This window comes from Myiozetetes cayanensis, unplaced genomic scaffold, assembly GCF_022539395.1.
Source record: "Myiozetetes cayanensis isolate MyiCay16 unplaced genomic scaffold, myiCay2020 scf3, whole genome shotgun sequence".
NCBI lineage: Eukaryota > Metazoa > Chordata > Aves > Passeriformes > Tyrannidae > Myiozetetes > Myiozetetes cayanensis.
The window spans coordinates 40,063,901-40,077,926 of NW_026087521.1; the positions used below are offsets into that span (position 1 = coordinate 40,063,901).

General features: G+C 35.1%; 1 protein-coding gene across 12 annotated transcripts in view; it reads right to left on the bottom strand.

Annotated features, from left to right (window-relative positions):
- The window catches only part of PPFIA2 (PTPRF interacting protein alpha 2), a 333,097-nt gene that overhangs the window by 19,488 nt on the left and 299,583 nt on the right, over nucleotides 1-14,026 (bottom strand). The window lies entirely within an intron of this gene.

Sequence of the window (14,026 nt, forward strand, 5' to 3'; positions counted from 1 at the left end):
TGATATACCCTATATTAAAGGACCACCCATATCAAAAAAGACATTAGTGAAAAGAAAACTGAGGGATTCCTCCTGAGTCTAACTTAGCTCTGGAAAGGCCCAGACTTGGCCACTTCTAGACCTGAACTAAGCATGGATGAAATGCAGGTGGATCTGAGAGATCCATCGGTATTTGAAACACTAAACCAGCTAGATAAGCTATGCACAATGCTAGGGGTCTGGAGTACAGTTATTCCGCACCTGAAATATGCCATCTGTGGCTATTTAAGAGTTGGTTGTATATTTAATAGTTCCATGTTTGGATTTTTTAATTATTGATTACATATAAAAGAAATCTGTATGTTTTACTGATATATTTTACTGTATGTATATCATTCTCAAAGCTTAAAATATATTTTTAATATGTCAGTATTAAATATTTGTCATAGTTATGTATAGACTTCTCAGCCAGACTATCAGGAAAATGCTCTATATTAAAAACATTCAACTATTTCAGGAGACATTTTTAATTCTGGAAAAGGAGTAAAGAATTCACTATGGTGATGGAATAGAAAAAGCAGTCCTTCAAAAGTCTTTTTTTTCTGGTATTTAACAATGTTTTCAGCTGCCTCCTACTGAGTGAAACACAAAAGAAACCTCTCAGCAACAATCTGTAGTGAGAAACAAATTAGACAGTGACTATGCTAATGTAGTATTAAAATTTGCTTACATTCCTACATAACAAGAAAATCTTGGAATTATAGCCTCAATTTTGCACTGTTCTCCTTTATTACTACAGTCTTTGTGGTTCAGTTATCCCTTGGCAATTCTTCACTGCCTTAGCAGCCTTTCAAATATATGCACTATGAAATCACAGCAGATAAAAGCAATAGAGTGATGTTACTTGCAAGAAGTAGTCTTTTGGGAATTTTTGCACTGCTAAGGGGCTAGACTGAGGAAATTTGGCTTTAGTAGAAAATGAAACTCAACCAAGCAATTTTGCATAGAAATTTAAATCTCTGGCTCTGAATATTAATAGCAGTAAAGCTACTTTACTTTCTGTGTTTATGCTTTAGTAATATGCAACATTACAAATACTTGGCAGCATTACTAAAGTTGATCTAGCCTCTCCTCCCACACATCCTTTACAGTATAACTTATCCTTTGTCATTCAGATGCCCCAAGACACTCTAGAACTATCTTTGTTTTCTCTGAAAGCATAACGTTCACTAAAATGAGAAGTTGCTCTCTGGGTACACAAACACCATGTTACCTTCAGCAGCTGATGGAGGTTCAGGAACCTCATACTCCCAAGGAGACAAGTGGTGAAGGTCAATAGAAATGTATTCACCTGCCTGCTTAGGAGAGCAGAATTAAGGCATGGTCAGACTGGGCCACAACCCAGCTAGCTACCTGTGGATGAGGTATTTAGGTCGCAGCCTTCTGTCAGAGTTGGTTCTACAGGGTGCCACAGCAGTGCTGCACCTCCCTCAGATACCACAACAAGGCTGCACAACTCCTGCTGCTACCCGCTCTGTGAGCTTGCATGGCCATCCTTAGGGAGAGGCAAACTTTGAGGAATGCCCCTTCTTCACCTGGTCACTCTCAGTATCCCATGGCAGAGCATACACTCCACAAAACCCTGTGCAATGCACTCCTTCCCCAGAGCCAGCCCAAGCCCAGGGAATGACCCCTGCAGCAGCCCCTGCTACTGTCCCATGGGATCACCATCCTTGGAGGAAACTGATCCCAGATTTTTCTTTATCTGGGCTATTCTCTTCAATTAAAGAGCAGGGCTGGTTAACATGCTAAGTAAAAAAGAAGACAATGGCTTTGAGGGTCACTGGCCTTCCTTGCTTGTGTTGTCTCCTGCTTAAAACAGGAGAGCAGTAGCACCTAGTTGACAAGGAGATGCGGAGGAAGTTTTGGCCTCTTTTTTTGTTTTGGTGTTAAACCTCTGTGTGCCCTCAGAGGAACTGAGATGCCATCAGAGGCATTGGCACTTTAAGACCTCAATTCTATGAAAAACTTGATTACTTTATACTGGAACCACAAAGTACATAGTTCTAGGGACTCTTCTGCAACATTTGAACCAGCCTGAGGCTTGGTGTGGAGGCTTAGAATTATTCCAGTGATCCTCAAACCAATACACACTTCCAAGAGCAGGAAAGCACCCCTCTTACTTCCAAGGCAATCTGCCTCACAGAGCTAAAGGAAAACATAGTTGTGGTTATTGACTGGCTGAAGAAAATAGGGTCAGAAATAAGATGCCATCTATATATATGTATATATATATATATATATGCTATAGTCCAAGCCTACTGTTTGATAAACATAATCCAAATGGTCTTGGCATATGGAAGGAAATTCTTTAGGGCTGAAAAAACTTTTTAGTGAAAAGTTAAAAATCCTGTACTTGTAAATGCACAAGAAATACAGCCATCATAAGGCCAGCACCTCACTTATTGATGTGGAGGAATCCTAAAAGGGTTTTTATAATATTTTGTTCTCTTAAAAAGAATTTTGTGCTCCAAAACTTCCTTCCTCAGATGTTTCTTTTAAACCACACTCTAATATTAAAGTTTATTTAAATTATATTTTACTTTTTTAACATTAGTCTTTGACTACTTCTTAATACAGACTAGGAGACCTGTAAAACCTGAATCTTCAGTTTATAAGCCAAAACTAAATCCAGACTTTCTATTTTTTAACGGAGACATTCTTTAATTAGAGGTCAATGAAAATTCTAGTGGTGAAGTTTTGGCTTTTTTTAATATGAACTAGTACTATAGGAAAAAACTCCATTCTTTCAGTAAGTTAAAAGTATCATGTAGGAAAACACTTTTTTTTTTTTTTTTTTTTTAATCAATAGTGCAAATCACCAGAAAAATGAGTCTGGTCCTCTGCCTATTTTGGAATATAAACCATGTATTCCATAATGGCCAGAATGTTGTCTACTGTTGTCATTATGGGATAGTCACTGGCTTCCTGAAAACAGAAACATAAAACTGATCACAGGGAAGAAGAGATGAATACCCTAAAGCTCAAAACTCCCTCTTCCCTTCATTACAAAGATAGGGTTTCGGGATCACAAAAAGCATTCTACAGCTTGTCTAATTTAGAAGATTCTTTGCAGGGGAAAATGGGGATTTTCTCCTCCTCAAACTTTGTCAGAAGTGTACTACATGTTATAATGTGTCCACATTGCATTGATAAGGAGTTGGGAATTAAAATGCAATTACTTCCATGCTCGTTTTTTTTTTTTTGGTAACAAATGAAAACAAGTTGATAAAGACAAATTAACGTTAATTAGGCATTACTAGAAATGCTACTATTTTGAAGATATGGCTTCAAACCACTTACTAACATTGGAATGAATTCCAAATCAAAGCTGTATTTTTAAAGTTAACGTTATTACTGCTCAAGAATAAAATCCCCTTCCTGGAGATATTATAGGAGTAACTGGAATTTGTTATTTAAAATATATCATTCCCCTGATCCTGGTTTTGCAAAATTAGTAAATTTCATTAAAATCAACTGTTCAATATTCATCCAAAATTTGAGAAATACTTGTATTTGTGTGTTTTAGAGAGTGCCTCATACAGTGGGCTGTTTTCACACTTTTATCAGAGACAGCAAAATAAAAATCACATGTCAAGTTGTGCTGTGGAGTTGTGTGTTGAAGAAGCAGAGTTACCTCCCTAGCATTGACTTCTGTTGTTTAATCCTCCCCAAAATGACTTCCTAAAGACACTGCTACACTTGGTCACTTTCTTTAGCACCTTTCTAAGAGCCAGGCACAATTTCCCAGATCAACCTACAAATCTGAGAGCAAAACTGTTTCATAAAATGGGGACTTATGAATGCTTCAAAATCCCTTTGGACCGGAGAGGTACAGGGGGAGCAGTAGGAAGAGGGAAATGATTAGAATTAAACTGTGTTATTATCCCACAAATTTTCTATTTTATATATGTCCTTCCCTTGCACCAGAAAAATTCTAGGTCTGTATCAGCAGCTGGCATCAATTAACTGAATAAAACTCAATGAAATTTATTAAAAATATTAATATTCATTAAATAGAATTTGTGTGAGAAGATAGTGATACCTTGACTTAGAGCGTGTCATTCAGTAACACCCAATTTTCTTCATGAAGATGAGGCTCCCCATGAAGCAAACAATAAATTTCTAATACACATAATGCAAACACTTTGCAATACACGAAGTCTACACACTGTCTTGATAAAACTTGAATAATGTTCGAACACAGATCTTAATATTCCTGCAAATAATAGGATTTACTCTGATAGTTCTAGTAGGGTTCATGTGAGAAGTCCTCAAGGACATTATACAGCACACACTATATAATGCCTCTTAGTTAAAATGTAATGATAAATGTGAGATAAATTTAAAAGGAGGCACGGTGAAGTCAAGAGCCAAATCATGTTTGTAAAACACAAGCAGAATTTATCTAAAAATTTGGCTAATGGCAAATTTTGATTGCAAAATGGTCTTCGCTCATGGATGTTTGCTTGAAAAGAAAACAGATTGAAGCTTCTACCTCGCAGGTTCTCTGATGATAATTATTATTATTAACCAACATTATGTTTATTATCACTGACACTAATGTTTAATTTATAACAAAATATTATACGTAATTGGTTTCTAAGAGAGAAATAGAGAGTCAATAGACCACACAGGCTGTATTTGTCTGAGTAATCCTATGATTTCCAGTTAAGATTAAACACATCTGTCACTTGAAATCTAACATACATTCAAAGATTGCAAAAATCAGAAAGGAGGATTTCTAGTGAACTAAGTTGGATTTGGATTTTATCCTTTCTATTATCATTCACTAAATACTTAAGACAGGCTAGAATCCTGTAGCTTAGGACATTGTATTAAAAAATAAGGCAGTTGAATTTGTATAACTTAATAATGATAATAAATATCTAACAAAAAATAACAAACTACACTTTATCTATGTATTTTCAAAAATACTATAAATGGTTTTAAGATAGGAAGTAGGGGTGGGGGAGTAGGGAGAGTCCCAAGACTTCATATTGCCCCACAATGCTGATTTCATTTAACCTGAAATGATCCAACTGACTTAAAGACTAGCACTAATTAAAATATGGGTCAGATCTTGTTTTAACTTTGCCACTTAAGTGATCTGGTTTTTAAATAATTTGAAATCCTCATTCTTTCTCCTTTTTGATTCCTGATATAATATTCAGACTGAAAAGAAAGGCCAAAATTCAATTTCCAATTTTTATAAAATAAATATTTGTTAATATAATTTATGAAATATTTTGTATTAAATTTTAAGGAGTTCTTGGAAAAAATTACTGAAATACAGAAATCAAGATGCAATTAATAAACAAAAGGTTTTAAATCTATAAAATAAGGAACTATAAATTTCACATTGTTTCAGATAACATGGATTAATAATGCTGTAATTATAGGTGTACATTTGAACTGTAAGCAAGTTAAAAGGCAGCATTCTTTTTTTTTCTGAAGATATATATCTTAAACTAAGTGAAGCACATTCAAGGATGCTTAAGACAGACCCTAAAAAATTAGAGCTGCAGAAACAGCTAAATAACTCCCCCATAAAATAAAGACTTGCATAATACATAGTCTTGCAATCTTGTATGTATTGTACAACATTAGAGACCCTTGGTGTTCCCAGTTTGATCAAATGTTATCAAATCTATTTTTATAAAGCCATTCCATAATCACATATTCTAAATGAACATGGTAAGTCCTGTTCTCTTTAGGGTTTGTACCCTTACACCTTTAGAAAGCTGTAGCTTTGAAGAGAGGAAATTTCTTCCCTAAGTTCCAAATTCTTGTTCAAAACTAAATAGCATTTGTACAAGAGATCAAAGGAGATGAAAATTTTAAACTTGATATCAGGTTAACAATTACACAACCCAAAACAAACAAAAAATGAACTGATGAAAAAGAAAATAGTAAAATTTTATGCACAAATAAAACATTTTTGCATAAATGTTTGCATTGAAACAGATGAGGGCTCAAACAGAAAAAAGAAAGATTTTGTGTTCTCTGTGAGTCTTCTGTGATTTAATTAAACAGGATTTATGCATTAACAGCATTTCTTAAACTAGGCCTTCACTCTCATGATTTGTCCACTGACTTAAACTTTCTAATGTTTTTGTGATTATGAGATTTAGACTTCCCAATATGTGTTTATTTAAAAAACAATAGACCTTCCAAAACGTATTTATTTTAAGAAAATAACAGAAGTTATCTCCAAGTAGGTAATCTATTCTGTTCAGCAATTCAGGAGCAAGTCTTGACCTAAATTTGTGTATGCTTTCAAGGTTTACCATTATTTTGAATGCTTTGAAAGTTTTCATTTAGGTCAGTTTTCTACATGGATTTGTTACATAAGGTTCACAGAAAAACAAAAAGAAATAAGAATAAAACATAGAAAATAAACATGGTGCTGAAGATTGATATGTTCAGCAGCCATGGTGTTTTAACTTACCCAGATATGCTTTTCATGAGATGAAGAGAGATGAATGGAAAAAAAGCACATAAATGTTAATGAACATATAATAGTCCATAAAAAAAAATAATATGATAGATAAAATAGTACCACCATTATAACTATAGAAATCTTTCTAACTGGTCTTTACATGTCTTTAAGAACTTCAGTGTTCTTGTGAAAAACAGATGTATCTGTCAAAATGAGATTTTCATTAAACTCATAATGGCTACTTATTAGCAAAGCACACCTTCCATCTACAATTCATATTCATGCCAAAGAACTGTAAAAACAGTGAATGTGGAGTAGATTTTCAAATCAAAGCTCTTTGCTTTGATTTGAATAATTTCATAAGGATTTTTGTGTAACCTCAAACATCTTGAAAATCCCCAAACTGTGGATTTAAGCAAATTACAGAGACACAATAAAATTGAGTGGACTACAAACCAAGGTTTACTTTTCTATGTGCACTTTAATAATATTTCAGCAAAATATCACATAAATCATAAATGATCTAGACTTGGGGTTTTTTTGTTAGTCTGTTTGGTTTTTTGTATGCAGATTTGATGTACACTGGTGACTAACATTTGCAATCACTATTTATGACAGGCAGCATTTTAATTTTGGCAGTCATATTAACACTAGTTCTGTAGCAACATTGGTATAAATGATTTGCCCTCTAGGTAACCTATTATTACCAATATAATGGGTATAGTATATGTAGGAGAAACTAGGATGCCATTGTTGATAATAAAACTTGTTCAGCACCCTTTAATTGCCATCATAAAAAGAAAATGATATGCCTGAATGAAACCCAGACATCTCAAAATATTGTATTTCTATTAGCAACTGATTTACAGAGATATAAAAACACTTGGTAGGTATAGCAGTAGAAAACTTAAGGAAAAGTCTGTACTCTGACTAATTATGGAGAGGTTGCAGACATTTCAGTCAGTTTAGGAGGTTTGAGAATCTAAATTTTGTTTTCATGTGTGTGAGCTAAGCAGAACAGCTGGGAGAGAGGAGAGAAAGTACCATACGGAAAAGTAGATGGAAACAAATGACAAATATACACAGAAAGTTTAAGAAAGGAAAATTAAGGAAGAGAATGACAATGAAGGTATGTAATATAAGTAAAGGACTAGAGAACTGTTCAAAAAATTACCAAATCGGATGGAAGTAGCACTATGGTCGAATATGTATTCATGATTCATGCTCATTTTCTACTAAACTAACTGCAAAGACTGACTTGAACACCTTTGATGAAAAAGCTTTTAACTTTGAACCTGCTGGAGTATTTTGAACCAGAACTCCTACTCATTTCATCTTCCTCTGAGTCCTCCTTAGGGTATGGGTAGAGAGAAATAAACAGGGGGATTAATTTGAGTATAAGTAATTTTCTTGGAGCTTTAATGAGTTGGCAATTTGCAGTCACTTGAGAATAACTTATGGGACCTGAAGGCCACTATAAGAGCAGAGGATCAAGGGACATTCCATTACTTCCTGTAATGTAATAAAATACAGCAGAGAAAAATGAATATTTAATTCTGGGGTTTGCCTTTTATTTAAAAGACAACAAATGTATCACCATTTTATTAAAGGAACACCATTTTCCTTAAACGTTTCCTTAAACAATCTAAAGGTTTTGTAAATTTTTTTTCCTCTGCTGTTTTATCTGTTCTTCCTTTAAATCTCAATTCTACAGTTAATTGGATGGGATATTTGCATCTCCTGGAGATTGTTGTTTAGAGAGCCAGCTGCACGCACTAGGGTATAAGCTTATATTTATCCAGAAATTCCAAATTGCAAAAGAGAGGCTTCTACGTGTAGATAAAACTTGCAATGTTCTGATACAAATATTCTTATCTTTTATGAGGAAAATAATTTGAAATCTTGATGACAGCTTAAAATATTAATTTTTAAAAATATGATTTATAGAATAAAATACGTTGTATCATTCTTTTCATTGTCAGAATAATCCGAATATGGTTTAAACCTCTGAAAAATAAATACTCATTTATCTTTACATTTCTAATGCTAAAGAGGCTCCAAATATCAATGTAAGAGCAAGATACATTTTTAACATTGCAAAAGCTCTGACCGAGTAATGATTTGAAGTGTTCCAGTGTTCTAGTAAGTGTTAAAATGTTTGCTAAAGCAATTCAGTTTAAAAAGAAAATTAATCTTTATGTATGTCTCAAAGACTAGACACTGATCCAGACAAGACAAAACCACATTGCACACAGCAGACAATCCTAAACTGCATATCAGAACACTGCATACCTTTCCTTCCTCCATTGGAATGAGAAAATGGAAAACAATAGCTACTGAACACTGTATTGTTTGCTAGAAAGGGAGGAAGAACTGACAATCAGTCTGACAGCTACTAACAACATCAGGGAGTTTTTCTAGGAATATATGAAGTTGGAAGGAAAGAAATTAAATGCAAAACTTGAATTTTCCTGATTCAGAAAATAAAAGACTGGATGGTGAAAAAGGTGTCGTATTCTTAAGAGCTACTGTAAAAAAAAGTACCATATGTTCAGGATATAATGGTGTTTAATAAGGTTTAAGTATAGAGGAGCATTAGATGGATGGCACAGAAAAAGACCTTAATTAATCCAATTGGATTAATTTTTCCAAAATGTATGCAATTAAGAAAATCATTAGAAAGAGCAATTTGCATACTGCAGAAGACAGAAATTCTTTGTAGTTACAAATATACTACATCAAATCCTAATTGCAATTGCACACATGAAACCTAATTAATTAACCTAATTATAGAGGCATCATGTGGATTCAAAAGCAACTAAATGATAACTATGGTGTTTCAAACTTTAATTCCACTAAATGTTCTACCTAGACATTTTTTCAAGTTGCCTGCTGACAGGGATCTAAAACTTGTGTCCTGGCACATCAAGGCTCTTCTGCAATGAACTTGAAGGCAGAAGACAAACAAAAGCATGTAGCTGTGGAGTAAATCTCTCCAGAAACAGGTTCGTGGGAAAGAATTATTTACTTTGATTGTCCTTGGAAAATATAAATCTCACCCTTTAAGCTTGTTTTGGAAATATGGAATTAATAGATTCTTGTCCAGAGTCAAATCAAATTAAACTGAAGGAAAAAGTGAAGCTAAAGCTCTGCACTTGACTCATATTATTAAACTAGGGGATTTATCAGTTTCTGGACTGGAATCCTGCCAGCATGATCCAGAATAACTGTCTTGCTTGTAAATTCTTTTTCATGGAGATAATTTGTATTTGGGACTGCTGCAGAAGGGATATCTTAGTCTAATCTTTCGCTGTACTATCAGCATGCACAAGGTCAAAATCCCCTCTGCGTGGCAATCTAGGGCTACACAGGACTTAAATGTCCCTCATTCCTTACCTTATGTTGCTGCCTTGTACAGGATAAAATAAACACATCCTGAGAAATGTCAGAGATTATGACCAATTATTACATGCTTTATGGAACATACAACATGTATAGTCTTTTCTTTCTTCAGCTTTCTCCCTTCTTCAGACAGATACTTATTTGCTGCCTCTTTACATATTGTTGCAGATTAAATAAAAAATTACAGCTGAAAAGAATATATACTCCTGGCACTCAGAGCTATACTACAGCGTACAGAGACAAAGCAAGACTCTTTAAGAGCTGTATTTGCTGCCAGTGAGGTTTTTGGATAAGGGCAATTTGACATCATGCCTAAGCAAAACTGTGGACAAGGAGAAAACAAATGATGTTCATTAGGACAGTAATAGCAAAAAGGGAAGCAAACACGACTCTATTTGTTGATAATATTTCAAGTTTGGCTGAGTTCATTGTTAAAGATTATTTTCATAAAGGGTCCAATGTATGGTATTTTAGTGAAAAGGACAATAAAACACTTATACAGCTTTTGTTAAGTGTCTTAATTTGTTACCTGAAATGAGGTCAGCGGAGATGTGCATTTTTAAAGGAATGCAGTTTATTTTATTTTAGGCAAATGTTATCTACTCATTTTCTGAGGTATGAAATTGTCTCGTGGGACACACATTGATCAACTACTGCTGTTTCAGGAGACACTATGCCTCTACCTAAACCTTTTGCAAACCTTTATGAGTTGGAATAGAAACTGGATTGACCCAAACTTCCTATGCTGGGTCCTGCCTTGGGTTATCATAATAACCCTGAGTGAGTGCCAAGGCAAAATAATTTTGCACAGTTTGTACAACACCCACAAAGGATGATATTATGAACATCAAGGCTCTTCTGCAATGAACTTGAAGGTAGAAGGCAAACAAAAGCACGTAGCTGTGGAGTAAATCTCCCCACAAACAGGTTCGTGGGAAAGAACTGTTTACTTTGATTTTCCTTGGAGAATATAAACCTCACCCTTTAAGCTTGTTTTGGAAATATGGAATTAATAGATTCTTGTCCAGAGTCACAGAGAACTGGTAGCTGGAGTCAACAACAAAATACAGAACTGGAAATTAGGTGACTGTTTTCCACAGAGAGACTGGTTAATCACTAGGAAAAAAATACTAACAGAAAAGCTCTTCTTCATGGGTGATGGGTGCCTTCTGGGGAGTGTATCTTAATCAAAATGTATGGCTTAGATGAGTGCAAATTATTTGAATCATTAGTGGATTCAAATGAATGTCATGGTGACAGAGGGTTGTAAGGACTTAAAGATCACAGCCAAGAGAAGCCACCACAGTGAGAACTTGAGATAAGCACAGGTGGGTGAAATTTGCAACAGGAAGGCACTAATTCCAGGCCTAGTAGAGGTGGAATCTGTTAAGAACATCCTGGTTAATGCATCTGGACAAAAATTCCCACTGTGGGAAAGGAAGCTACTGATACACATGCCACCTCAAGTTATGGAAACATCTGCGACCACCTCATGGATACCTGGAACTTGGACTGTACAAAGGAGGTACCCCCTAAGAATGACTCTGGGACCCACACCACTGAGAAGCCCAGGGTGAAAAGGACCAACAGGGTGCTGCCAGATCCATGGGTGATGACTATCTTCTACATGAACTCTCTGCCTCTCTCTCCTTCTTGTCCACCCACTTCTCCCCTGCCCACTTTCCTATTTCTTTCTCTCTCTCTACCTCACATTTACTGTTAAATAAAGTCCACATAATTGGCTAAGGTATATGGTCTCATTTGAACCTTAATTTGGGCAGAGGCGTCTCACGCTAATCAGATCATAACAAGGGTATTTGTGCCATTAATACCTCTAAGCTCTGAGTTTTCTTGAAGTAGCTACTCATTAGGCAAACAGGCTCTGAGAGTCAGGCAAAAGGAAAGGAGATATTATATACAAAATATTAACAGCTTTTATATAGAACAAGGGAAGTGGAATATAAAGGCTAATTTAAATAATAAAAATGAAGTGCATTACTTATTGTCACAACCCAACATCATTTATTTTCACCAAATAATGGAATAACACCCTAAACCCCTTACCTTATCTTTTGTTTCCTAGGATTGTATGCTCAATTTACAAATAGTAAGACCTAAAAAGTTTCAATATTAACTAGAGCTGTCATATATTCAATGTCTGAGAATAAACATCTACAGATGAGTCAGGCAACTTAAGTTCATCTTTTCAGATAATTTTAAGAATATGTTGGTTATAATTTAAAAATTCTACACAGCTTGCCTAATTTCTCTTTGATTCCATAGGAATAAGACTTATTTCTAATATATCTACTGTAATAACAAAATGTTGGATGAAAAGAGACTCTTGTTTGAGGTTTTTAAATGTCTAGCATATCACTGAGACAAACTGTTAACTACATTTTAATGATGTCTAAGTAGGCAATTGAAACTGAAAGAAATTTTACATCTAAATAGCATCTTCTAAGCAAGAAGCAGGGAAACTTTGAAATTTTGGTTAATGACACTATAATCACCAGAGAGAGAATTGGTCTTCAGAATTACCATATTCTCTAATTAAACTTTTGAGAGTGAAATATATTATTCAGTACCCTACTCTATGCCTGGAAATTGCAGTAAAATTCTGTAACACACTGCAGTGTGTTCGTAACTCCATGAGGTCAAAGCAGAATCAATGCACATGTTTGTTACTGAGGAGCAGGTAGCCAGGACACCTGATGGACCATTAGTGCCTACCGGCTGCAGGAGCTGACAATTTGAAATGTCATGCATTTTCATCCCTGGAGTAGAGGTGTCCTTGTGGAATTACTGATTAAGTTGAATACATTCAAAAATGCAAAATTAGATATTCAGAATTTTAAGTATTTCTCACTTAAGAGATTAATTAAACTGAAAGAAATACCACAGATATCATTTTAACAGGAATCTGTCCTTTTATAATAACTTCTATCCAAACTAAATCAAAGCTAATAGCAAAGTCTGGTGAATCTCATGATTATTATCACAGTACTCGTGTGTTGAGCACGTGATGAATTAGACCTTTGTTTCACATCAAGAGGAGAATCCTTGCTTTCCTGCACCAGAACTACCACTGAACTCAAAGGGATATTTGCTGAGTTATTAACAGGGCTGAAAGCCATTTCATCTAACTTGCATGTGTAAAAGAGAAACTCAATTACAGTACATGGTATTTTACCTGTTTTATGGAAAAAAGAATTGGCTCTGGCATCAACATTTTGAGGTTTTTTGTATTTGTTTTTAGTTTTGGGGAGGGTTTTGGTTGTTTGGGTTTTTTGGTGGGGGTTTTTTTTGGTAATAGTTTTGATTTTCATTTCTTAAAGGAAGTGACAAAGCCAGCACAAGTAGTGCTCTCTCAGACCTGAAACGTAACATAAAGTGTGTTTCCCTGCTTTAGCCTATCCTTTAACTGTGCTACTGGTGGGTCTGAGTCTTTTGGAGATGTACGTCCCAACCTAAATTAGCCACAGAAATCCTTACAAGGTGAATTGCTTTTCTCTGTGTTCCAGTACTCTGCCCACTGTCTCTGCAGGATTTGTAGGGTGGTTTTGTTTAGCAGCAAAAAGGAATCAACCACTTGGACTTAAATCTTACTGTTACAGCACAAGATAGGAAATGATTCTCAGACTTCTTTTATTATCTCTTAAAAGACCTCATACACATCCCCACCACCATTAATGTTACACAGCATAGTATTCTCATTTGCACTACACAGTATAGCAGTCTTGCAGCTACTGTATGCGTGGGAAGGCTATTTCCAGAGGGGATTATGCATTGTTAAGTGTTGGCAAAAAGGAATCTGACCTACCTAGACAAACTTTTCATTGAAATGACTTCTGGACTGTTTCAACTTAATACTTTCTAAGACATGCAAACTGTCTGCATGCACTGGCCTGTGCCACGTGTTCTGGGATGACCCTGCTTGAGCAGGGAGGTTGGGCCAGATGACCCACTGTGGTCCCTTCCAACCTGACCCATTCTGTGATTCTTATAAGAAGGTGTTAATTCTCTTACACTCAATAGATAGTTTGCCACTCCAATGACTACCATAATTCAGTAGAATCTCATGTATGTCTCTAACACAATATTATGATTCCTCTACAACTATATAACATATATATATATGTA